This window comes from Amaranthus tricolor, chromosome 2, assembly GCF_026212465.1.
Source record: "Amaranthus tricolor cultivar Red isolate AtriRed21 chromosome 2, ASM2621246v1, whole genome shotgun sequence".
Lineage (NCBI taxonomy): Eukaryota > Viridiplantae > Streptophyta > Magnoliopsida > Caryophyllales > Amaranthaceae > Amaranthus > Amaranthus tricolor.
The window spans coordinates 14,155,540-14,183,529 of record NC_080048.1 but is presented as its reverse complement, the minus strand read 5'-3'; the positions used below and the strand labels follow the sequence as shown (position 1 = coordinate 14,183,529).

Sequence of the window (27,990 nt, the reverse complement as noted above, 5' to 3'; positions counted from 1 at the left end):
CTTAATTTGTTTAAGTATGAGGAACAAACAAGACATGTGAATGCCGTGGAATAAGAAAATCGTCCATGTTGGGGCTCTTTAGTTTTAGTTCTAATTGTCCGTATTATTGAAAATGCAGACCAATTGCATTCAATCCGCATCATGGAAAATTCTTCCGGGTCTTCTTAGAAGTCGGACCCCAATAAATGAGGTTCATCAAGTTAGAAGAAAATATTCTAAGTATATGGTCATTCCGTGATATCGATAAGTCGGACTCCTTTTGGGTCCCTCAGTAGAAAATGAAGAAAAAAAATCTAAGTATAATTCCAAGCCGCCTCATCAATTGCTCGAGTTATAAGTCATTCAGACTCCAAGGCGTATGAGGGTCAACCAATTCAAGTCCGCGGCATACAATTTCTAAGGGAGACCGTGGCATATAATGCAAAAAAAATAATATATTAAACAATAAAGATAATAATAATAAAATAAAATAAAATAAAATCACATCATTTTGTCCGTGAAGTAGACAAGTCGGACCCATTTATGGCAAACAAATTCCAAAAATATTCTAAGTCATGGAAATTCCGTGACATTAGAGTATTTGTGTAATCTGAGCTGGAAAGTACCAAAATATACAAAATCCGCTTAAAAGTGTTATACAGGGATAATTTTGTCTCAGTTGGTTAGAGTACTTTTGTTTTGCATCCAAGGTCGCGGGATCGAACATCCGCATCTTCATTTTGCTGCTGGACTTTAAATTTTCTAAGCATTAAGGGTGGGATGAGAATAATTAATATAGTTTATGCGCACATATACATTACAAGAATGAGATAGCGTAGTTGGTTGGGGTTACCTCACTATATATTGCAGGTTGCGGTTTGATTCCCCTTGTTTGCATTTTGCTTGGATTGGTGTGTCTCACATAACTATTTTGAAAATGTCATAACTTTTTCGTTACAACTCCGAATTCGACGTGTGAATAGTCGATTCAAAACTTACGAGCCCAATTTTCATATCTCATTAGAAGATCCACCAAATTGTGGATGTATTCATCTTCATGAGCATTTGAGTGAGGTCTTCCATGATCGATGTTTCTTCCTTAACTCAGTTTTAATAAATAAGTATTATTTTTGCATAATGAAAGATGTTTCAAGTCGTTAGGGCTCTCCTCTCACATCATCCTTCATGCGTGGGGCTAAATGTTATGATAACATTTATTTATTTATTTATTTATTTATTTATTTATTTATTTATTTAATTATTAATATTATATTACCTTAATACCCTTTGACTTTTCGTTGACCTTGACTCTCGATCAAGGGGCTTTTTCTTAACTTTTCAACCGTCTTGCTTGGCTACAAGCAAGTAACTTCCATGATCCTAAAGTAACTGCCCATCGCTTACCACTATTCCCATGATACCCATCATGTCCTCCTTTCTCCTGGAATAACTTCCCTCTAATTCTTATAAATAAAACCTACCAGCACCATTTTTGGTTCATACTCATTATTCTATAACAAAACTCTGCCCAAATTATTATTCACCAAAAACTCGAATACAATCATCACACATCTCCATATATTACCTTACATTCAAGTTAATATTATTCATTCATTGATCTCATCACCGATCTAACTTGAGCGTCGGAGGGGTTTTCCGGGAGATCACCCCGGGCAAGGCTAACGTGTTTTGTTGCAGGATTCCAGGTTGTGTTTGTGGAAGAACTACTTCACATTTCTAGGTCGTGGACAATTGACTTCTACAATGCTTCATCTTCAGGTCTTATTATAGTCTTTTGTCGATTCAAGTTTCGTAACCGAAACACTAACAAAAAGTTATTTTGAAAATAGACATAATATGGGAAAGTTTTTTTTAAAAAGATGAACTATGATCTGAGCAAACCTACTTATGTGTCCTGATAATTATATAATTATGGAAATTAGAAGCATTGCTGCTACAGAGAGATGTATACATGGAGTACAGTAGGCCACTGAGCACAGTAAGTACAGGGCGGAGTCAAAATTTGCGCAATTTTTGGCCAGTAAGCATTGTCAGAAAAATGAGTTGCACATTGAGGATTTGAGGTGCCTCATTTCAGAAAATTGGCAAAGAGGCTGGATTTTGTTGCTGTGGTTTATGGTCATGGTTTTCTTTTTGTCTGGAAATTCATTCAGTACAGAAGAAAAGCCACATTTCAGATCATGGGTTACTGCTTATGTACAGCCAACGGAGCCGCGGAAACCCTAAAGCTTAACATGGCTTTGATCCTCCTTCCAATTTCAAGGAATACTCTTACTTGGCTTCGATCCACTTGAGCTCTTTCATGATACACATACAAAAAATGTACAAACTACAAAGTAATTTAAAGCTGCGACATCAAGGCCCAACCAGCCACCTTCATCATGTTGATCAATAGCTTTGAGAAGTCATGGATGGTTTTGTATTAAGCTTTTACAACCGAAATTATCATATCAAAAGTAAATTTCACAAGGAAGAATCCATTTTTGCTATTCTGAATCTCTTGTTCACAAGCCACTAATCTTAAAGCTCTTAATCTTTATACTTGAGGTAATGGCGGTGTGTCAACTCTTGGACTCGGTGTTGGCATTGTTGGAGACGCGGGTTATCACTTTGCTTTTGGTTTATTGCTGTGATGGTGATTGTGGTCGTGGTATCCATGGCTTTTTTTTCCTTTCTTCTTTAATAATGATGCTGAAAGAGGTCTGCTTTGTTTCCAACTGCCTCGTCTAGCATTGCACATATCAAAATTGGAGGACCAAAGCAGTAGAGTAATGAGTAGTAACTGAAGCATAAATGTAGGAATTTTAACTTCTAAACTGCTCACAAATTCAACAGCAGCACATGAAAGAAATTTAACAGTACAACTTCTAAACTCCAAGTGGTTGAGCATAGTCTTCCAAAAGAAAACACTAGTCTAAGCAGTTTAAAACTTGCAACAATCGTATGACCTAGATCTTAACGCATATCATGAATTATAATGTTGAAATATGTAACTTTATATATTAAATATACAATGAAGTTACAATTTTGTAAAAGGAAAACAAATTACATATGACCTTCAAGAACCATGCTTATGTACACCACCGAGATCTCCGAAAAACCGATCTTCAAACCCGAACAAAGTAATAAGAAGATTTTGTTTGATCTTGATATTAATTCTAGGCGAGATGCTCTTTCCTAAAACATCATTTCCTCCCTACTATGGTGCTTGGAAATAAACCGGAAATATGTTCTAAGATACAAAGAATTACACTAAATTCCGAGCAGACGGAAATTAGAACGATGTAAGAGAAACTTAAATGGAAAGAGATACGGAAAATTACAAACGAGGATTGCAAGTTCTCGATGTAAAGTGCTTGAAAAGTAAAGAAATCAGAAATTTCATATGTCGAAAAACCACACAAGCATTCTATATTTATAGAATAGCTCACACCACTTCGCGAAGCAACACGTTACTTCACGAAACACGAGATTGGTTCACGAACTAATGTCGCCTTTGAACCAAACCATTCCAATACATATGGTTAATATAACCATAATAAACCGTTGGAAGTTATTTTATAACCAACCAAACGAGAAACTAACATTGCAAAGGAAAACAACAAAAAACCAGAAACTTTGGCACTGTTCACTTGTGAGCCGCGAGCTGGGTCGCAGGCCGTGACCTGGTGATCCAAAAAACAGTGACTTTTTCCTTCTTCCTCGCGAGCCGTGTACATTGCTTTTGCTCAAAACATGATCTTTGCAACCTTGGGATATAATCAAATTAATTTATTTAAATTAATTTATTTAATTTAATTTCCGATAACCATTATACGCTCTAAATGACAACAATCCTCCCCCATTTAGAGTGCGTAATCCTTTTCTTCTTTCGCAATCCGTAATCTCCATCTCATTTCATGCATCAATGCTAATGTCCTTCCGGATTGAATTGACACCTAGTACCACGCATCTTTACAATTGATCATATCCCTTAATGTCCTTTCGGATTGAATTAAGCAGATATATCCAACCAATTGAAGGAGTAGTACACATGAAATAATTCATTAAACTTACATCTGTGACACGTTAAAGGCCATGTGTCCATATCTTTTCATAAGTCCAATGAAATCATAAGTATGCCCCTTGATTTCGTTGAGGCGGCCAAACCCCGAACTTATATAGGTAGCTTCTCCTAGTTACCATGCTTTCGTAAATAAAGCACTCAATCTAGAGATCTTCAAACTCTAGAAATTGGAGACTTCGAGGGACTACTCTACTACCTCATTTTTATCATCACGAACAAAGCAATTAAAGGATCTCAAAATTGCTTCCCAACATCTGATGAGCGATCAATCCACATTGAATTCAAGACTAGATGTTTCTTCTAGCGTTGAATTGGGTTTCGCTCATAGTGTTGAAGATGGGCATAATAAACCAATTCCTTGAGCCGAAAACTCAATGGAATTCCTACTCAATGGCTTAGTAAACTGATCCGCCATATTGAGTTTAGTATTAACATAGTCAATATAAATGACCCTTCCCTTGATAAGATCATGCACAAGACTGTGTCTTATTGCAATATGCCTTGACTTACCATTGTATGTTTGACTATACACTCTGTTCAAAGCCGAATCACTATCACTATGGATAGCCACCGCTGAAATTGGCTTAACCAACAGAGGGATCTCATACATGAGATTTCTTAACCATTCTGCTTCCTTGCTAGCAGATGCTAAAGCAATAAACTCAGAACACATCGTAGAATCAGCAACACATGTTTGTTTCTTAGAAGCCCATGAGATGGCACCTCCCCCAAACATAAACACCCATCCACTTGAAGAAGAATTATCTTCTTTATTGGATGCCCAAGTTGCATCAGAATATCCTTCAAAAACAGGAGGATCTCCACGATAAAACAAACCATAATCCTTGGTTCTAATCAAGTATCTAAGTACTCTTCTCACAGCTCTCCAATGGGTAGGACCAGGTTTTTGAGTAAACCTACTTAACTGACCCACTGCAAAAGCTATATCTGGCCTTGTACAGGTCATTGCATACATCAAAGATCCAATGATCTTTGAATATTCCAATTGAGAAATAGCTTCTCCTTTATAAGGTACTAGTTTCTCGCATGGATCCATGAGAGTGGAAACTGGAGATTTATCAAACATATTGAACCGTTTTAGAATCTTCTCAATATAATGAGATTGGTTCAAAATAAGACCTCCATTTTGTTTTATTATCTTAATGCCTAAGATAACGTCAGTGTAACGGCCCAGTCTAAGTGGCTCGGAAATTCATATGAAAATACGAACTCCGGTTCACTCGTCGGACTCTAGAGAAAGGTCTCCTCTAGGATCGTCAACGTTCCGTCGAAAAAGAAATATAATTAAAGTAGAAAACAGTACCAAAGCGAAAGAAACAAGTCAGCGGAAGTTCTTACGTACTACTCGAGAGCCTAATGGCCTCTAAATACACTAAAGGAAAATAGATGAAACAAAAGGAAACCAACACAAACTCTTGTTACATGATACAGAATTATTTCTACTCATGAACTTATTACAAAAAGGAGACATAGACTTGATGATTACGGGTTCTAAGACGAGTCCTCACTCCAGTCCCCACCTGCAATCAACCTGCTAGTAGTCGTATGACAACACGTAGCAAGTTCCAAGAACAAATCCAACACACGTCAGAGACTTCATACAAATATCAACCAGGTTGAATACAAGCAACGTGTTCCTCCTAACATGCAAAGGCTCTATTACATACGTTATTAGATAATCCCAACTTGTAACGTACCCCGTCCTGTTCGGGTCGTTCAAGTAAAAACAAATTCAATCCTTTTTTGGAGGAATACACTTGGGAGAGCTAATCCCAAGGCAACCACCGACCTAAGACGTTGCCCGTCCTGTTCGAGTCGTCAGAGGTTAAAGTATGCATACCCCCATGGTGACCGTAATGATCCAAAACTGCCATGGGAACAAAATTGTATAATCCAATCCAAAAGTTAACCCCTTTGGGTAACAACACATAAATCCTCAATTCCAAATTAACTTCTTTCAAATTATTTGAGATGTCTAATCCTTATGTGATTTACAATGCGCCATTAGAAATAAAACAACACTACTTGCACAACCACATAAACAGTATGGTCTAAGCGTGTACCTTTAAACACTGCAACCAAACGACGTTTAAGCACGATAGGAATTTCACCCTCTTATGAATCGGGGTCCTAAATAACATATACACAAAACGACCACGTATTAGAACGTGTTTACACATTTAATCCACTCCATTCTACTAAAATATCACTAAGACTTAATAATTTTAAATGTTCTCAACAAATTCCCATTAGTTTCAAATTTTAAATTTTAACCAGAAACTTAAATGGCCATTTCGGACAGTTTAGAAAATTCAAATGAAAAATCCGACTTCACCACTGCGTCCGGAACGCATCAATTACCTTGGGTACCAAATCTCATAATTTCTAACATCCATTTACTATTTTTAATTATTTTAAGCGTTTTAACGAATATTCATCATATCGGTAAATAAAACAACAACGGAACATGACTAACATTTCCGGGTTGACGCCAATACCGTGGCAGCAGTTGCTGTCCGAAAATCTTTTATTATATCATTATTATATATATATATATATTTACACATATCTTATTTAATTTATTAAATCCTTTTAATCTCATGACTAAATAAAACAAACAAAAAAACCACATTCACTTTACTAATTGGATCCTCAATAGTGACCCAACCAAAACATCCAACACATAAGCAACTTGATATTTACACACATCTATTAATACACAAAACTTCATCACCAACTCAACCCACAATCAAAACATAAAAGTCATCAAATCAAAACATCCTCATCAACATAATCCTTCAAGAAAAACTTGAAATTCATAAATTGTGATAATTAAATTAAATACTTAATTCTCTTAACAAATTAAAATTTTGTAGAGAATCATAAAATCAAAACAACCTCTTGAATCAAAATACATATATAAAAACAATTCTTCAAACAAATTTAATTTTGTTAAAGGATTATATCTCATGGATGATTACATAATTAATTCCTCCTAGCAAATTGAAATTTTGTTAGAGAAATTAAATCATAAAATTTTATTTAAATACCAATATGAACTTGATTCTTATAACAAATTTAAACTTTGTTAAAGAATTATTAAATCAAGAAAAGTTTTATAAAAGAAACATGACTTAATCCTTTTAGCAAATTAAATTTTATAAAAGAATTATTAGAGACAATTTTATATAAAAATACTCAATCCTCCTAAAAAAAATCATAGGATATCATCATATATAAAATGTAATCCATCATAGAAATCTTATAAGTAAAATTTATAATTAACAACTCAACTTAACTTACCCTTTGATTAAAGGATTGGATTGAACAATTTTTTTTTTTTTTTTTTCTTGATGAAACGAAACCCAAAGAGAGAAAAGGGAGGAAAATTTTCTGAATTTTTACTCAAATGAAATGATGGCAAATGAGTAGGATTTGAGCATGAAAAGGCTTTAACAAGGAATTCCTTAATTGTGCCATAATACACAATTATGAGAGGAGTTACAAGACTCCTCCCATACTCCTACCAACCGGCCCCCTTCCCCTCCCCTAATAATTTTTTTTTAATTTAATTAATTGTTATTTATTATTATTTTATTTTTTTAAATTTTTATCGGAAAAGAATATTACGCGATAACAACGTACGCGATAAAACGCGTTACCGTAAAAAAATAAATTTAATTCACTCGTTTCTCATAGTTATCTATGTAAATAATTTAATTTAATAATATCTATTTATTTAGTTTATCTTCAAAACCCGATAAAACACGGGGTGTTACAGTCAGCCTCTCCCAAATCCTTCATAGAAAAGGATGATGACAAAAATTCCTTTGTCATTTCTACCTGCTCTATACTTGTACCAAATATGAGCATGTCATCGACATAAAGACAAATGATAACCCCATTTCCTTTATCATCTAACTTGCTATAAACACATTTATCGGCCTCATTGACAACAAAACCAAAAGACAACACGGTGTCATCAAACTTTTGATGCCACTGCTTTGGTGCTTGTTTAAGTCCATAAAGAGACTTAATCAATTTACGCACCTTCTTCTCTTGTCCTTTAACAACGAACCCTTCGGGTTGTTGAATATACACTTCCTCCTCCAGATCACCATAAAGGAATGTCATTTTGACATCCATTTGATGAATCAACAAATTATGGATAGAAGCTAAGGCAATTAAGAGCCGAATAGTAGTAGTTCTAGCAATCGGTGCATAAGTATCGAAATAATCAATACTTTTCTTTTGTCTAAAGCCTTGCACCACTAATCTTGCTTTAAACCGAACCACGGACCCATGTCTACGTTTAACTGTAAATATCCATTTACATCCAAGTGGAGTACAACTTGGAGGTAGGTCGGTTAAGACCCAAGTGTTATTCCCCATAATGGAATCCATTTCATCATTAATAGCTTCTTCCCAAAAAGCCTTATCACGAGAAGACATTGCTTCTTCGTAAGTTGATGGATTGTCCTCCACATTCAAACAATAAGGTGTGGATGTACATAGAGAATCTCTTCTACCCTCTACTAAGTAGACTTCAAAATCTAGACCAAAGGATTTGCCAATCCTTCTTCTCTTACTTCTCCTAAGAGAAATCTCTACATGTTCATCATTTGATGAAACATTTTGAGATTCAAGTTGATCTTCATCAATTTCTTGAACATTGGTACTAACTTGTAGGTCTTTAGGCCTACCAATTGATGAAAATCGAGTTTCATAAAAAATAGCATCTCTAGACTCTATTATCGAATTAACCGATATGTATTCATTATATTCTATTACATAGAACCTAAAAGCATGACTATGATGTGCATAGCCAACAAAGATGCAATCGAAACCTCTTTCTCCAAGTTTCTTCCTTTTATTACCGGGCACTCTTACGATTGCCCTACATCCCCAAACTCGAAGATAGTTCAAGTTTGGTTTTCTCTTGTACCAAAGTTCATAAGGAATAGCCTTATTCCCTCTAGTGGGAACCCGGTTAAGGATGTGACATGCAGTCAACATCGCTTCACCCCAAAATCCTTCACTCAATCCTGAGTAGGATAACATGGAGTTAACCATTTCTTGTAATGTCTGATTTTCCCTTTCGGCAACACCATTTGATTGTGGTGAATAACCCGCCGTAGTTTCATGGACAATTCCCATTTCTTGGAAATAACAAGGGTTATAATACTCCCCTCCTTTATCCGTTCTAAGTCGTTTGATCTTAGAATCCAATTGTACTTCAATTTCGTTCTTAAAGATTTTAAACATGCTCAAAGCCTCATCTTTAGAATGCAATAAATACACATAACAAAATCTAGAATAATCATCAATAAAGGTGATCATATACCTTTTGTTACCTAAAGATGGAGTACTGTGAAAATCACACAAATCACTATGAATTAAATCAAGAATGTTAGAAGTTCTTTCAACTTTCTTAAACGGATTTCTAGTGATCTTATTTAACATGCAAGTACTATATTTTCAATGATCAACACCACACAAAGGAATAATATCTAGTTTACCCGTATATTTCATATTTTCATAATTTACATGACATAATCTATTGTGCCATAATTCATACATATTTACATTATTGTCATAAACATGAAACATACTATTATCTAAATACGTCTTGATAGAAAGCTTAAATAAATTACAATTTAAATAACATCTTCCAATAAATACACCACCCCTACTAATTACACATCGATCAGATTCGAATACTAATTTATGTCCCATACGATTCAAGGTCGGCCCCGACACTAAATTCCTTGCAATCTTAGGAGCAAACATTACTTCCTTCAAAGTAAGAAGATTCCCCGAAGTGAAATAAAGTTCAACCGAACCTTTCCCAAGAACTTAAATAGTAGAATTATTTCCCATATAGAGAAACTCATCACCATCACACTTGTGAAAGGTCTTGAACCATCTCCTATCCATGCAAACGTGCCTAGAGGCACCTGAATCGATGTACCATGAATCATCCTGCACACAACAAACATTAAAGTTTGTTCCATTTAATTCCAAATTAGAATTAAACTTAATAGATTGTGAGGAAATACCATCATTCACGGGATCTTGGCTATTAGAAGCCTCACCCTTGTTACCATTCTTTTTCTTGAAAAGAAAACAATCTTTCTTACGATGTCCCGGTTTTCCGCAAAACCAACACCCACCAACCGTAGGTTTCTTGGAAAAATAGTAGATTTTCCCTTGAAAGAACTCGAGCCCCTTTTCTTAATCTTCACAAGTTTAGACTTGTTAGAATTTTCTCCTACCATGTTAATAGTAGAAACCGAGGATGGATCCTTCCCTTTCTCTTGCTCTCGGATCCCAACTTCTATGAGAAGATGGGTGGCAAGTTGGGTAAGGTCGATTTCCTCCTTTTTGTGTTTTAGGGTACTCCTAATATCTTTTCATGATGGTGGTAATTTATCGATAATACTAGAGACAACAAAGAGTTCATCCATATTTATGTCATGCCTTTTAAGATTATCATATAACCTTTGTACCTTATGAAATTGTTCCATAATAGGGCGATTATCATCAAACTTAAAATTATTGAAATTACTTACAAGAAACTTTTTGCTTGATGCATCTTCGGCCATATATTTAGATTCAAGTAAGGACCACATTTCTTGAGCGGATTCAACATTTTGGTAAACATCGAAGAGAGTATCACTCATACCATTAAGGATGTGCCCCCTACAGATAAAGTCATCATTGTCCCATTTACTTCTGGCACGAATATCCTCCGGAGTCTCGTCTTCCTTTTCACTAGGCCTTGGTGTACTTATCACATAAGCAACTTTTAAAGTAGTTAAGAGAAAAAGCATTTTCTTTTGCCATCTCCTAAACTCATTGCCTACAAACTCGTCAAGTTTGACAAAGTTCGTAGTCAAATCCTTGAGACTTGCCATATCGTAATTCAAAGAGAAACTGATGTTTTAGATTGTTGAAATATGTAACTTTATATATTAAATACACAATATAATGAAGTTACAATTTTGTAAAAGGAAAACAAATTACATATGACCTTCAAGAACCATGCTTATGTACACCACTGAGATCTCCGAAAAACCGATCTTCAAACCCGAACAAAGTAACAAGAAGATTTTGTTTGATCTTGATATTAATTCTAGGCGAGTTGCTCTTTCCTAAAACATCATTTTCTCCCTACTATGGTGCTTGGGAATAAACCGGAAATATGTTCTGAGATACAAAGAATTACACTAAATTCCGAGCACACGGAAATTAGAACGATGTAAGAGAAACTTAAATGGAAAGAGATACGGAAAATTACAAACGAGGATTGCAAGTTCTCGATGTAAAGTGCTTGAGAAGTAAAGAAATCAGAAATTTCATATGTCGAAAAACCACACAAGCATTCTATATTTATAGAATAGCTCACACCACTTCACGAAGCAACACGTTACTTCACGAAGCAACACGTTACTTCACGAAACACGAGATTGGTTCACGAACTAATGTCGCCTTTGAACCAAACCATCCCAATACATATGGTTAATATAACCATAATAAACCGTTGGAAGTTATTTTATAACCAACCAAACGAGAAACTAACATTGCAAAGGAAAACAGCAAAAAACCAGAAACTTTGGCACTGTTCACTCGTGAGCCGCGAGCTGGGTCACGGGCCGTGACCTGGTGATCCAAAAAACAGTGACTTTTTCCTTCTTCCTCGCGAGCCGCGAGTTGTTTCACGAGCCGTGTACATTGCTTTTGCTCAAAACATGATCTTTGCAACCTTGGGATATAATCAAATTAATTTATTTAATTTAATTTCCAATAACCATTATACGCTCTAAATGACAACATATAAAACACCCGATAAAACCACATTAACATAAATACGATTTGTAAAATTCTAACAAATCAAACAGAACAAGAACAATCCATCCTTTATCTAACCACACTAACATTAACACAAACACGATACTATTAATTATAGAACATCGATTGAATTGAAAAAGGCATGGAAAGTGGACAAAATAAAATACTTGATAAACATTTTATGCCTTTTTGGAAATCATTTTAGGAACACAGAACCCAAAACTGCTCTTCAGTCAATAGAATGCACTTATATGATTGCTTATGATGGAAGAAGAATAATGCTCAAACCTGTTGCAGCAGCAGCGGTGACAGTCATAATATCACCATGAGACTGAACATTGATAGTGGAGTTGATAATCGACGACAAGTGTTCTCTCTCAGCCCCCATTGCCTCAGTGGCTTCCACACTGTGCAACTACCAAAGTTGCAGTTGAAGCCACTGCCAAACCGGTGTGCACTGCCTGTTCGTCCTTTCCAGATGATTTGGATGCAGTAACAGTCGCATCAGCTGTTGTTGCCACTGCTGCAGCCACTGCAGCAACAGAAGCAGCTGTATGGAGCTGCGCATTGTGCACTGGCAACTCTTGAACTCAGCTTCCAAGTTACAAGTGCTTTGAGAAATTCCATAACCTGCACAAAATATACAGAACATAAGATCACTTGTTCCGAAGGAAGTTGTGTGAAACGATCCAATCTCGGGGAAACTTTTGATATCGTTGGGCATTAACAATATCATCGTTTTACAAACCCATTTTTAAGAAGATAATACTCATTGAGCGCATTTATTATGTCTCTAATAGCATTATATTGTGCAAATTTGTTAGTCATTAACAATAATTAATCGAATCAATACTCAAAATAAATTACACTTCATAGTCTTCACAGCCGTCGACAATGCAGGACAGAAATGAACTGTTTGAGAAAATAAGAATCATCAACATCCTTGACCCAAGACCAACTTACAAGACACTACACAAGTTCATAACACACACCTTAACTAACAGTGAACTCCACGCCATAAGATTTTGCAACTATGAATAAGTAAACATAAAATATGATTAATCAGACAGAAACTACAACTTTAAGGTCATCTTTTTTGTATGACTGTATATTTTGTTTCACCAAAGACCCACCATTTAGTGCGAGAAAATGGTGAGTTCGTTGTGCAAGTATTAAGAATCAGAGGAAGTATAATATTTAAATAGGGTTCAAAGAGAACTGAAAGAGCGAATGACGATCAATGAATTGATTAAAGAACTAAAAATAGAGTAAATTAATAGACGGCACATTAACTTGCAAATCTACAAATAGTAAATAGATTGCATACTTAGACAAATTTGTAAAAGCTAACAAGATTTCACCAAAGCCAGGTACACAATCTTCTAGTTTATAGACGTTGAAATAGGAGTGCACATATTTGGAGACACAAGTCTTTAACCCCAAGGAGCCTCATTTTCAATGCATGCCACCTCATCAGCGCGATCCTCTCGGAAAGCTTGAAGGTTCTCTGCCTGTGTTTTGACAGAAGAGAAGATTCCAGAAACTTCTCCCTGTCTACTTTTCAGGTGCAATTAAACTGATTTTCTGGAAGTTCACTTTTGCAAAGTCATGTACTTCTTCATTCGATTCAGTCTTCAGTCAAAAATCAGATCTCTTCTGGGAAGCATTATGAACATGATAGCTTAAATTCTATAGCCATGCCTGCAAATATTGAGAGTCGTGTGGCTGATACATGCAATATGGTTTCATCTACATATGGGCTGTTCAAATATAAGCCTGCTGAACTGGTAACTTGAACGCAACATGTTTATTATGCTTCACTAATTATCATCATGTTATAATCCTGAGGAACAACCACCAGAAAACAAGAAATATCATGATTTATTGTTTAAAAGCACAGGATGGACCAAATAAAACTGAGAACAATAGAGGAAAACAAAAGACTCACATCTTCATCTGCTAGATCAAGAGGTAAGCCACTTATGTATACAAGATTTCTCTGAATAAACGAACACTATTCAACTGCTTCCTGCTTTAGACATTTTTGTCTTGGCTTATTGTGCCATTTGCTTCTTTTCCATATTAATCTCTACTACCAATTTGATCAAAGAAACATCAAAGGAACAAATTTTACGTCAAGATAATTCAAAGTAGTTAAACAGAGGTTTGCACTAAACACTACATTATCCAGAAGTTGGGTTTCTTATGAGTTAAAGAGAAACATAACTACAGTTTGAGGTCAAAAAAATAGGATTAATGAAGTCAACAGCATAATTAGTCTCCAAGCCAGATATGAAAAGAAAATTACAAGCTAATTTTAAAGTAATCGAGGCCATACTCGTCTATCACATGCTTTCTTTGGGATATCCTTCAGATCATTAGGCCAACAGATTGAACCTTAAAACTTCATTTTTCTCCACAAAAGGTGGGTATGTATTATAAATTGGTAATGCCATACATTGCAAACAATCCAACAACCATGGATCCATAAACAAACTGAATATGACTATACAAATACAAATACAAATACAGTTATTATAACTCAACATTAACTATTATTCTTTTACCTTGAAATCTTTTATGTCCAAAATCAAAGGCCCATTACCAGTACTCTCTTTCATCTCCTTCTCTGCACAACAAATTGAAATAAATATTACCCAGAACAATTAACTATTATTCCATTTAATTTTGTTCCATTTACTTATGTTACTTGGGAACTACTTCAGTGTGTTACTTCTTTGTGATTCCTCACAAAACCAGTAACTAACTAATAAAATATACTTTTGATGGAAAACAGATTATTTCCATATTACTTCCAACCTAGTATGGCACATCCACATGACACCTCAAAGAGTTCAACTAATTGAAATAAATGAAGCAATCTAGGATATGTAATAACACATTAACATTTTCACAATGTAAAATTTTCAATAGAGAAGCCAGAGTCTGCAGTATAATCATCTGCATAAAGAAACCCACATAAAGAGCTTAATATAAGCCATATAAAATAGTTTGAAGTGTAGTCAACTAAGACATTCCCAATTGACAGTGGCCACAATTCTCCACCTATATGACTATATCAGTAGGCATACAATGCATATTGTAATGAAATTCGGAGGTATCAAAATCACTACCTTAGTTTCTTGTGTTCTTGCAAGCATTCTTTGATATTGCCGGCGGGCTTCTAGAAAGTAAGCCATAGATAGCACTCTTGTGACAGCCTCGTCAATAGAAATATTGACTTTCTCTTTCTTAAAGACCTTGATTATATCATCATCATCTTCGATCATCATCACAGAATTCCGATCTAAATCCACGCAAACCAGCTCCTTTACGACGCCAACGCAGTACAGCCTTGTCTAGAATACCAACTGCCCACATATAACTTTGAACTGCTTAGGGATAAGTGGCATAATAATTTTACGTTAGCATATATCAATGATCGTTTGAAGACGTAAGTTTTCTAGCATTTATTGAGTTGTTCGAAATGTGCATAGAGAAACTTTACCAATACAATGTGATATTTGTGCTCAAACAATGTAACTCCATAATATGTTTTACAAAAATCCACTACCTACGAGGAAGTACACAAATCCATATTAAGCTATAAACAAACATACTCTAAACCCATTGATCAAAAACTTAATATATTACTCTGAATCATAAATGGGTTTTACAACGCTTAAGCAAATGCAACATGTTGAAACAGAATGTATGTGTGATAGTAACTAACAGCTATTTGAATACAACTCTCATATCCCCCAAAGAAAAATAAATAGTGGTGAAAAAAAATGTAACAGTTGGTTCAATAGCCAATGGTTTTATTGTTGTAAGGATGGATGATGAGATTGCTCCCCACATACAACTGATTTGTAAATTGCAACAAATAGAAGAGATTCAATTATCTGCACATAACATTACTACACACACCACTTAATCTTGCCCGAATTTGGGCTACCAATATTTACATTTTAAGACTTTTCTTTCAAGAAACAAAACAAAACAACTTTGTTAGCTATTTCATATCATAACTACATAATGTCGCTTCATATCATAACCAAGTTTGTAAAAGTCCTCGCAATTCCAAGGTACCATACACCGCATCTTCAATCTTCTCTTGAGAAACTCCCTCACTGCACCTACCCCGATATCAATCTCTTTAGCACAGCCATTCCATGTTTCTTCTCAGCAAAAACATTATTAAGTCTCTATTCTTTTTGAATACCAGAAAAGGCTGCATTGCTGCAGCATCTGTGCACTGGTGGTAAGGGCTCAAATGCACGAACTCCCGCTAGATAGGTAAGGGCATTGTGTGAGGTAATGACATCCAAACCATCAGATTGTTTTCTCTCACCCTTACCAAGTGATTCAGCAGCTTGTTGATCAATCTGAACCGAAACACAAAAATCAAAACAAAAGAAACATAAATTGAAGAAGGACTTTAGCAGGATGGCCAAGGCTGTCAAGAACCAGGTAATGAGATCACGATTTCTGGAATTTCCTTGATTAGTTTCTTAGAACAATATACGACTCACAATCGAAAGCACTATCGATGAAGATCTTGAACCTGGCTCACAGCTCCATCTTATCGACATTTTGGTGTAGGCATTTGGCATTATAAAGACGATCATTCATTTCCTCATTGGTTGTATCGATCATCCTCAGCTGTTTTATCTCTTCTTGCCATTTCTTCATCTGCTCCTTGTGGATCCTGTAACCATTATAAACACGAGCATAAGCAGAAGGAAATAAGAAACCTTCACAAAGTGAATCAGAATCGGCATCTTGCAAACATGTGAACTAGCTCTTCAAAATCCACGCTTAGCTTGTTGAACAGTGATTTGCCCGCTTCCAGCATCTCAGAAACCTGAACGAATAGATAGTCATTAAAGCAAATACAAAAATTAGTCCTACAAATGATATCTGCAGTTCCAAATGAATGTCTGTGCAGGTCATTTAGCACACTCACCTGATGATCTGTGCTGTGTAGGGTACTTTGATCAGGCTGATTCTGCTATGCATTCTGTTGGTTAAGAATTCTGCAGATGAACGAAAAAACAAAACCTATCAACAGATTTAAAAAAATATGGACAATCATGAATCAAAGAACAAAGAAAACATTGAAAATAAACACAGCAATATGAACATTGAAAATAAACATAGCAATATGGACATTCGTGAATCACAAGAAGCACAATGCATAAAAAGAATGCTGCATATGGTGCATTATATAAACATCATCCATCAAAGACATCATATGAATGAGACTATGGTGCATTAAATAACCATCATCCATCAAAGCCATGATGAAGAGCTGCCCATAAAACATGGAGCACACACTTAGTACACACAACATTAATGAAGAGAGAGGAGAGTTATTCATCCAAGCTCAATAATGCAAAACCGGTTGATCACTTGGTCATGAAGGATGCCAACTAAGCTGCCAACTAAGCCGCCAACTAAGCATGGATGAGTAAGCAAAAACACTATTCATTTGTGAATAGTAATGAATAGTGAGGGAGTGAATAGTTAGGAATACTGATAATGTTTTAGCCACTTTTATATATACATAGATATATTGCTAAAAGAGTTTCAACGATACGTACTGTTGTAATATAACTAATTTTATTAAGCTCAATATACTTTAAAAGAAATTGACGTCTAAATTGTTTCTTCAAGAAACATGGATGCTTTATTTCTGATATGGAGGGAGTAATGAAAACCCACTATCAGAGAGTAACATCTCACCCAGTAACGCGGATTGTCTTCTGCTTTGTTCTGCCAATCCAGTCGGCAAATTCTAAAGATAAAACAAAATTTAATTTCATTCTAAAAATGATGGAGATACAATGATAACCGCAAGAAATAATCAGTGGGTATTCTTCCAAAATTAATCTATGTTTATCAACTAGCTACTCTTGCAACATTTTCAGGAAGCTATTGAATATCATAAATTCATAATACAATTTTGTTTAGGATCCATAGAGAGGCAAAAAGGTATTTTCATATAAACAATCAAATTTAAAAATGAACATAAGCAAAAATGAATTCAATCAAATGGAAGGGTCTGAGGTTTAAAAGTACATTCATACTGGTATATAGACTGAATTAAGTATATTAATTGAAAACATATAAAAGAGTAAAAGGAATGAACTTAGACCAAAGAAAAAGAAGTACGACATACGCACATTGCATATCTGATTAAAATGGTAACTTAGTAAGGTGTGGGAGAAGGATGAGAAAGAGATATTTGAAAAAAAAAAAATTATAATCTTGGGTTCGATCCTTACCTCGTGTATCTCACACTCTTTACCCCTTCCCCTAACCCTATAACCGAGATGCACGTGGTAGGTAACTTTAAGAAAAATGACCACTAATCCATAAGATGAGAGCAATTCTGCCAAGAATTATAATCTCCATATAATCCATTTAATGATCTTATAGAATAGAATGGTGTAGGAAATTCCAAATCTGCACTCTACAAAATTGACAAAAACCAACCACTTTTACAATTAAACTCACACTTTTGCAACAATTTCTTCAAAAGATATCTCCAATACCCAACAAAAAATATTACCTTTCTTGCATATCATACTGCATATATAATAGGAACAGGAGAAATAATTCTAGAACAATATGGTTACTAACCATCGCAATCAAAATTCTGCAAAGCTTCTCTTTAGCATGTCTTCGATCTGTGGGCAAACACATCAATACAGATGAAATCACAATATAACCAGAGGGCTTGGTTCAATAGTAAAAGAAAATAAAAAAATCTATGATGTGTAATGCTAAACTCTGACATAAACCTTATTTGAATTCTCTGCCATTTATCAACCCTTTTTTGCATACTTTCCTGAAATTTTACTTGTATTGTTGCCATTAATAGGGGGATTGGCAATTCGCTAAAATGCCCAGTGAAGTGAGTATGAGTTTCAAGAAAATTCCAAAGAGTTTAAGACTAAGAGAGTGAAGCCATAACTTGATTGAAAATTAAGATCCTTTAGTCAGTGAATTTAAGTTCAAGAAATTGAGTGGAAACACAAGTTTCTTGATCAAAGTTTACATTACGACTTTCCTTCGCATTCATATTCGTTCTGTTTTTTATCCACATTTGGTGCACCAACAAAAAGCTTTTTCTTCTTACCCATTTAATGTCACGTATAATATGAGTCACTCTGCCTAACATTGACTTGATTATATCATCAGTAAACATAATGAGACAGGATGCATATGGCCTCAAGCTGATATCACCATAAAGAAGACCAACATCAAAATTTTGCAGAAATCTCTGTATATGGTTGCTGATTGTCTTACACAGTTATAATATAGCGAATTAAGAAGCAATATTCTCTCTTATTAACAAGTAACAACAATACATCAATTGACAAATAAAAGATCTAGTGTTGCATAATATCATATCACAAAGTCATACAAAAGATTTTTGAGGTTGCCATATTGACATTCTAACAATAAAATGGAATGCAACAAAGATTAAAAGAAAAATCACAAAAAACTAGTGGAAGCTTTCCAAAATGGTACTCACTACTCCGCAATCCGTATATATCACCTATGACTATCCCATTTAAGATTTAAAGAAAACTAACTTTCGTTTTCTTTTTCTTGTTTTTTTTTTTAAAAGATTTCCTACATCATTTAGAATCCAGCGAAATATTAAAGGCAGCTAATAGAATACCATTTCATATTCAATTTACGTATATGTAGTATTATATATAGATTTATTATATCTACGGCTTGTTGAGTTTTTTAGCTTCGTAAAAAACGGCCCGAAGGTCTTCATCGGAATAGCCACATGAGCTGTCAGATTGGTCACCAATAAGCAAATCACTGGATTCTGAGGAGTAATTAGGGTTCTTGGAGTCGAAAAGTTCATGTCGATTAGCGGAAATTTCATCGGCAGTGAGATCAGAGGCAAAAAGGATTCTATAGTGATGGCGAGAATCATTGCGAAGCTGTTTGATTTAATCAACGGAGTTTGGGGAAGTCATCTCCGACACCCAAATCTTGGTATCGTAAGCGATATCTAGAGCTTTGGTCAGCACCTTATACTCTGAGTAATTTGTAACAGTAACGATGGGATATGCATTGAGTTTCTTTACTATTTCGTCGTGCTCATCCACCATATCAGCATACATACCTTCTTTTTTGAGATTCTCCTCGAAGTAGATATATTCATCCATATTTTTTTTTATATCCATCTTGTCGTCTTCCTTTTCTCTTGCAGAATCGAATTCAATAATTTTGATCTCATTAGCGACCAATTGGCGGACTTGGACATTGGTTTCATCAGGCGCTGGGGTAGCATTGATAACTAATGGCATATCATCCTCTCTTTCTTCGTCTTCTTGGTGGTCCAGAAGGTGAGGAACGTGTGGAGGTTGTTGCGGCGGTGGAGGTGGAGGGAGTACGGGTGGGAGTGGTAGTTGCCCGTCAGCCATTTACAGAAGAAATTTACAGAAGGCAAAATCTTATCAATCTTATCAATCTTATCTTGGAGAAGAAATTTACAGAAGGCAAAATCTTATCAATCTTATCTTGGAGAAGAAATTGGAGAAGAAATTTACAGAAGGCAAAATCTTTGGATTTGCCTATATATTGTGGGTTTTTAGGATATCAGCTATGACGTAGTTCTTGTTCTTTGAGGTTATATAAAGTGATTTAATCTTTATTTGCTTATGATGGTCTATGATTATCAGCATATTTAAATTATTATTTACTCCGTTTATTTTTTTTGAATCTTTTCCCATAATATTGCCATTTTTAAAAATATTTTCCACATTGCATTGGAAGGAATATTAATTCTCACAATACCGTCTACGTGGCAATTTCCTTTTTTTTTAAAATATTTCAGAAAAAACTGCCACATGAGATGGCGGTTTGCCTTGAATAGTAAACCGCCACATGAAGTAGCGGTTTGGTCAAGGTAAACCGCCATCTCATGTGGCGGTTTGCTCTGTGGCCCTGCAACGTTTTATTTTTTTCCTTTCAATTCCCATAAATATTTAGCACAACTTGCATTAAACTAGTTCAATACCATCTATTCCATAATAATCAACTACGAACCAGCTTTATACAAGATAATGCGATGATATATTACAATGCGAATATATGTTACAAGATAATGAACTTAGAAAACATTAATTATGAAAATAATGCGAAGATATATTACAATCATGGAAAGTGTTACAAGAAGTTCAAAGCATACAAATTGATACAAAGTGTTTTAAACTATAATCCCCGGCCCCTTTTGTTGTGCGCACTGGTGGATGAGGATGGTGTGTGCTCGTCAACCTCTGCAATGACATTAAGAGCAGGAGGTCGTCGTTGACTAGCACGCTGATATGTGATGATCCTTTGCGGAGGCGATGGATGTGGAGGAGTGGTCATGGAAGCTGGAGGAAGGAACGGCGACATAGCACCGGATGTCGATGGGGATGTGGAAGACCGACCTCGACCAGATGAACGCTCGCGACCTCTTGTGGACCGAGTGCTTGATCCTCCGAAAAAGCTACCTCAGTAGGTTGAACTCCGTGGAGAAGGAGTGTGGAATGTATCATCTACCTCACCAATGATGGGTGGAGTCGGAATGAGGTACTCATACCCCGCCTGACTCAATGCATCGGTCAATGATGCGTTAATGGAGCCAAGGGTCTGAGAACATAGCCGATACCCCACATCAACTAGCGATGCAGCGGCCCCGTGAATCGTGTCACGGCATTGTATGAGCACCGATCGGATGCGCTCAACCTGTATGTTATCATTAAATTGTTAAAAGATTCACATAAAAGTATTACTATATGTTATGAGTGTTAAAAGAAGACGTACCAGTAACGTAGATGTCGGATGGTAATGTGATCCTGGCTGTGCAAATGAGGTGTTCGTGAGGCGTAGTATAGAGATACGCCTGTACCAATTCATGTACGCAGCAGAGCTTTGACCGGTGTAGTTATCTCCTCGAACCAATCGAGATGCTCGGTCATTCCACGCATCTACCTGGGCCCTATGTCGTACGACGTAGTTTTTGTCCCCAGTCCTCTGATCAATAGCATGTAGCTGGGGTTGGGTGTCACAGGCATGCGGGATAACCTGCTCCAAGCCGAATTGGCGCTTGACACGATCCGGGAGATGTAGCTCGACGAGGTCAAAGCATATAAGTGGACACCGCGATCTCCAAATCTCGTGGCCCGATCTACAAATGTGTGGCAAAGCGTCCATCTTAGCCATTGTATAAGGCTGCCATGTCATCTGTAATAGAAATCAATATACTCAGTAATATATACAATTTATTCATAACTAATACAAATAATAAATGCTAATAACCTGCTCCTCCCGTTGTCGATCAAGTGCGTCTCTCTAGTAGATGAGAGTATGTGGGGAGTGGGACCTCGTAAGATATACGCGAAGCCAGCTGCGACCAAACAAACATTGTTTAATATTTTCATGTATATTAAAATAGTGAAATTTTGAAATTGAATAGTGAATTGAATGTTGCTACCTTACTGCTAAAGGATCCCTCCTACGACGATGCTGTGAACCTAACACCGGTTCAAAATCCTCTGTGTCATCGTCCTGATCCTATTGCCCAGCGCGTCGAATCGTCCGAATTATAGGCCTCCCTATATGAACATGCTCCCAGGACCATATCTGTAACAATAATAAGCAGCCTCCAATGTCCTTGGCACCCTTACGAGATGCTTGACCTAAGTTACGATTAGTGATGGCCACGGTCCGGGTTGGGCCGGTTTCGTTCCGATTCCATCCGGTTCCGGTTCCACCCGGTTCCAGTTCCATTTGGAACTTGATTCGAACGTTCCGGTTCCAGGCGGTTCCAAATGGTTCCTTGGCGGTTCCAACTCGCGGGTCGGGCAGGTCGGACCATCAGTTCCATTCTTATTTTTTCTTTAAATATAATAAAAAAATACTATAATAATGCGGACGTACCTTTGATGATTATTTGATTATTAGCGAAATTCATTGCTTGTTAAGTTGTCATCGTTATTAAAATATTTACTAAAAAGAATGAAAAAAATAAGTTAATAAGAAACGATAAAGATGATTAATAAAAAAAGAGGGAGAGAATGGACTTGAACCTAGTACCCGAAGGAATACTAAGCTGCCTACGTATCCCGAAGGAATCAAAGCCCACGTAGTTCTTTGTCATACCTTTATCTGTAGCAGTTGTATGTTGATTGATCGTTGTCCGATTGATCCTATTCGTCTTCGTCATCATAAGCTGGTTGGTTAGATGCTTCCGCCGACTCTCCTTCTGACGATGATGCAGATGTATTCATCATCATCCATGGATCATCGTCGTTTTGATCATCATCGCTCTTCAGTCCTTGTGTTCGGATCTCCGCTTGATCCCAATCTTTCTTGCAAACACATATTTGAATATTATGTGGAGCAAGACGAGATCTCTTTTCGTCTAAAACTATTCTACCTGCACTAAAAGCAGACTCCGACGCAATCGCAGAAGCAGGAATTGCAAGGATATCCTTTGCAATTCTCGATAATATGGGAAATTTTATGGATTTTTCTTTCCACCATTCTAAAATATTATAGCTACCTTGGTCAATTTCAAAATGATGTGTAAGATAACTATTTTATTCTAAATATGAAGTGGAGGGTGAAGAAGAAGATGATCCTACAAAACTATCATCTTGGCTTATTATGTTAGCTATTACGGAATTATAATAAGCGGGACGTACCGAGACGCTAGCACGCCTAGACGTATCGCGACTTGGGTTATATACACTAGCATAGTAATCATAAAGTTCTGTTAAAAGTTTTTTACAAGTTCCAACATAATTATGTACATCATTAGGCGGGCGATCTAATGATTGGTAGTAAAATCCAATTACTTTAGTAAGGATTTCTGTCTTAAAACATGGGTCTAAAATTGTCGCAATTCCATAAATAAAAGGAAAATCAGTAAAATATGTTTTCCACTTGTCCATCATATCTGCAAGAATCGGCTTTAAATATATGTTAGTATCATCATGCGAATGTTTAAGAAGATGATAAAAAATAGTAACACATTCACTTATCACTAAGTGGACGTTTGGCTCGTAAACATATGAAAAAATCTTAGTTGTGTGGTCAAACGTTTCTAATATTTTCTGTACACCTATAGCTAGTTCCCATGTGTCATCACTTATATAGCTATCTGTACACTCACTATATAGTTGTGTTATAACTGGACGATAAGCAATCGCTTTTTTTAATAAATCGTGGGTTGAGCCCCAATGTGTAGGAGTATCTAATGCCCAATACACTTTTTTAGTTGATAATGGTCACATAATTGCTTATATCTTCTCTTTATATGGCTGACTCTAAGCCACTTCACTATGTCTCTAATGGGATCTAATAAATCACTTAATTGTTTAATACCTGCTTGGCAAGATAAGTTTACTATATGAGCACAACAACGTATGTGTAATAATTTACCCCCAAGGATAATACTAAAGGCAGGTTCGTTATACAAAAGTTCGATGCATTTAATGTTGGCGGTTGCATTATCGGTAGAACAACAAAATATCTTATCTAACAAGTTCCATTCTTTACATATCTCTATTAATCTGTATTTTATGTTTTCACCCGTATGTCTTTCGAGCATTATCTCAAAAGCAATTATTCTTTTTTGAATAATCCAATTTTGATCTATCCAATGTGCTGTTACACACATATAAGGTTCTAAATGTGGGGGAGCAGACCAAATATCAGTTGTTATGCTAACCCTACCATTAAAAGATTTAAACATTTCTACTAATTCATATCGCATTGACTCATATAATTTAATTGTACGTCGTTTAAGAGTGTTCCTAAGGACTACTCTATATTGTGGTTGCAAAGTTTTTCTAGTGTAACGCTCGTATGCCCTACTTTCACCATGGTTAAATGGCAATTCATCACAAATTACATATTTAGAAAATTCATCAATCATATCATTACGATTATATTTAAAAAGCATACCTCCGCTGGGAACGTCCCACTGTCGGCTTCCACTTGTGGTCCCGCTGTCGCTTGCTGTATGAGTTTCTTTTGTGATTCCATGCTTCTTTGCCAAATGTTTGTTAAAAGATCCCGTACCGTCACCTAACACGTATTCACAAAACACAATAAATGAATTTTTAATACATTCTTGATTTATAAAATATAAATATCATGTATGTATAAAAACTTAAAAAGTATTTACCTCTGGTGAAATTGTATGAAACTAAGGGATTTACTCCTTGACTTTCACAAATTTGACAAGTGCATAAGAGAACATCCGGATTATCGGTTGGTTCTTTTGTAAAATACGACCACACATATGAAACAGCTCTACCACTAGGAGGTGGCATTGCAGGAAAAGGTTGTCTTACTGGTTCATCTTCATCTAAATTTAAATATAAAGACGAACTCAATTTGAAACAGCTCAATTTAAATATAAATACGACCACACATGTGAAACAGCTCTACCACAATATATAAATAAATAATAATTTAAAATTTAATCAATTTGAAGAATAAAATTATAAAACTAACCGATACTTTGGAAATTGACTCGTTTATCACGAGCTTGTCTTTGTCTTTGTTGTAGTTGTTGTAGTTGTTCTTCATGTGATCTCGTTGATGACTGTCGAGATATATGTATCCCAATAGGGGTCGTTGGTTCCTCTTCTTGTTCTTCTTCTTCTTCAATTTGTATTTCTCTTTCCACTTCTTCTGCATAATCGTGTAATTCTTGGTCGTACCCTTCTGGATAATTTGGTTCATAATTATAACTACTAACCGAAGGTGTTGTTGATACCGACGGAGTTGAAGTGGCCTTTCTTTTGGAGCTAGCACCTCCCAATGATTTTGCCACTTTAGTATCTTTTTTAGAGGCTTTTTTCAAAAATGAAGACATGATAATATTGAAATAATAATGGAATTAAGAAATAAATAAATAATTAAAGGACTAATTATGTAATTAACTAAATTAAGAAATAATTAAAAGACAAATTATGTAATTAAGAAATAATTATGTAATTAAGAGAATAATTGCGTAATTAAGTAATTAAGTAGAGAGAGTAAGTAGAGAGAGTAGGAGAAGAGATGAGTTGTGAATGAAAATGATTGAAAGTGATGTATATTTATAGTAAAAATCACAACGGCTAGTTTTTTTGGCCGGTTCCAAGGAACCGCTGGGCCGGTTCACCCGGACTGGTTCCGGTTCCAGTTCCAAGGAACCGCTGGGCCGGTTCACCCGGACCGGTTCCGGTTCCAATGAACCGCTGGGCCGGTTCACCCGGACCGGTTCCAAGGAACCTGTGGTCCGGGTGAACTGGCCCGCGGTTCTTTGGTCCGGTTCAAGCGGTTTTTTCCGGCGGTTACACGGTTCCGCGGTTCGGGCCAGTTCGGAACCTGTCGCGAACGGTTCCGGTTCCGGGACGGTTTCAAGCGGTTCGGTTCCGGGTTACCCGCTCCGTGGCCATCGCTAGTTACGATACTGATACGCCAGGGTAGCATTTCCCTAACTATACTCATCTACGCGCTCCAAGTCCCCTAGCAGAGGGAGATAGATCAACTGCACCGAGTCCCCGCTCTTGTCTAGAAACAAGATGCATCCAAACAGGTACAAAATGTACGCTCGCGCATGTCTATCCACTGTGATATCATTCGCATCATCCTCCAGTATGCTGAAATGCTCTCTGAGCCAAGTCAACTTCAACGAGGATCCGGTGATGATCTTAGCCTGTGTGGGGTCTTGAGGGTTTTGTGGCCAAACCCCTAGTAGCTCATGAACTAATGCTGGCCAATTTCCCTCTCGATGACCTATCACTGCCCGTCCTTCGATGGGCAGTTCCATTATAACTGCCACATCATGCAACGTGATCGTTGCCTCGCCAACCGTGAGGTGGAAGGTATGAGTCTTCGGCCTCCACCTCTCCACTAATGCAGTGATAAGAACTCGATCGAGCTCTAAACCCCCGCCCAATAACCTATGAATGTAACTAAAACCAACTAATTCAACTACCTCTAATACTCTGTCATCCACCTCCCTATGTAACGTACTCGCCTGGTAGTGCTGACGAGTAACCAACTGAGTAGTGGAGCCCTCCCAGGCTGAAATGCTCCTGTGTGTCGCCTGAAGCGTAAGCACTAATGGATCAACTGAGCCCGGCATCGCCATTATCGCTGTTACATACATAAGTGTTATGAAATTCACAAAAATATTATCAAACTCAACAAGATATTACAAAATGTTAATAAAAAGGCATACTTTGTTAACCTTCGAGGACATGTTTTCTTATTATGGCCAATAAATCCACAAATGCTACATGTGTTACGAGGACGTGTCAACGGTGTATCCATTTCGTTCCGTATACAAGTTGATCGCGGACGACCCTTTCCACGCTTAGTTGAGAGATCTGGAACAACTGTAGGACCATTCCAAGGATCACAGGTGAACATGTCTGGAACAGGCATAAAGGTCTTCTTATACGTGGATACGTATTTTGTAGTGCGAAACGAAGGGTCCACAAAAGCCTCATACGAAATGTTACGAGCTCGACATACTGCAAGAACATGTGAGCACGGTAACTTGAACATGGTTGGTTTCTGACAAGAGCATGATGTTGCTGTGAGGTCAACCATGTAGCATTTTCCACCTTTTCCTGCTATCCTGTTCCCACGACCAGTGGTCACCTCAAATATCCTACGAACTGTGTCATATATCCTAACATCATGAAATCGTGCTTTTTCAGCATTCTTATCAATCGTATCAGTTGGGTTCTTGGCATACACATGTCCATTCTCTAATCTATTTCTCCCTAAATCCCTCCTTGTAGCGAAGTATTCGTTAACCCGGAAGAATGTCATCCTAGCCAATGAAGTGATTGGGAGACACCTTGCCCCCTTCATTACGCCGTTGAACGCTTCAGGCATGTTTGTAGTTTTTACTCCATATCGATGCCCACCATCGTGCATCAAAGTCCATTTGCGCTCAGGAATAGAACCATCCACTAAGTACTTGTACGCGTCCTTGTTAAGCTCTTTAAGCCGAT

At 36.5% G+C, this 27,990-nt stretch overlaps 1 long non-coding RNA gene across 3 annotated transcripts; it reads right to left on the bottom strand.

The window, feature by feature from the left end:
- Positions 1-15,829: 15,829 nt before the first annotated feature.
- Positions 15,830-20,640, bottom strand: LOC130804989 (uncharacterized). 3 transcript variants are annotated; one of them, XR_009040123.1, is made up of 3 exons: positions 18,587-20,640; positions 16,908-16,977; positions 15,830-16,805 (listed from the first exon to the last, which is right to left on the bottom strand). It is a non-coding gene; the product is annotated as an uncharacterized LOC130804989 (long non-coding RNA). The 3 variants fall into 3 exon arrangements; XR_009040124.1 differs by lacking the exon at positions 18,587-20,640 and having other exon boundaries at positions 15,830-16,326; positions 16,506-16,805; positions 16,908-17,873; XR_009040122.1 differs by lacking the exon at positions 18,587-20,640 and having other exon boundaries at positions 16,908-17,873.
- Positions 20,641-27,990: the final 7,350 nt, after the last annotated feature.